Source organism: Pterocles gutturalis, unplaced genomic scaffold (assembly GCF_000699245.1).
Source record: "Pterocles gutturalis isolate BGI_N339 unplaced genomic scaffold, ASM69924v1 scaffold28254, whole genome shotgun sequence".
NCBI lineage: Eukaryota > Metazoa > Chordata > Aves > Pterocliformes > Pteroclidae > Pterocles > Pterocles gutturalis.
Window position 1 is genome coordinate 5,439 of NW_010134047.1, and position 765 is coordinate 6,203.

A 765-nucleotide genomic window follows, 5' to 3' on the forward strand; every position below is an offset into this window, starting at 1 on the left:
GCGATGCTCGCCCGTCAGACGGCCGAGCAGGGCACGTGTCTGTGCGGTGACGCACCCCGGCCACGCTGCTGGGCACGCGCTGGGGATTATCTGCCGGTGTGTGCTGAGGGCAGGGGAGCTGAGGATTTAATAGGATCAGGTCTTATGTCTGGAGCAGCCAAAATAATTCACCAGCAAAGCAGGTGAGCTGACCTTGCCAATGCCAGGCTTCGTTGGGGCAGGTAATAAAGCATTTTGTGTTAGGAATGTGCCAGATGCAAACGCTGGCATTGCCACACTGGGTTGTTCTTCTGGGATCTGCCTCTGCCCACCCTTGCCTCCACGCACACATGCATTTGGTTTTCAAACCTGCCCCGTTTTGAGCTTTGGAATATTCCAGAAACCTGGATCTGTTAGGATCTTAGCTTGAATTTATTGTGGTTTTGTACTTGCCTCTTATACAGCACCTGGTGAAGGATGTGCTGGGATCTCTCAAGGGGTGTGATGGCCTCTGTAGCCCCGGGACGAGGCGGCCTTGTTGCTGGGCACGTGAATTGGGGCAACTGAAGCTGGCGAGCCCTCGCCCTGTGCCGGCAGCGGGGCTGGTCCTGTGGGGACAGTCGCTGCCTGTTCCCTGGGGCTGGGGACTAAAAAAAAAATCTCCCCAGGATGTGGCAGTGGCTCGGGATGTCCCCTGCTGGGGATGTGGCAGTGGCTCAGGATGTCCTCCACTGGGGACGTGGCAGTGCCTCGGGATGTCCTCCACTGGGGACGTGGCAGTGGCTC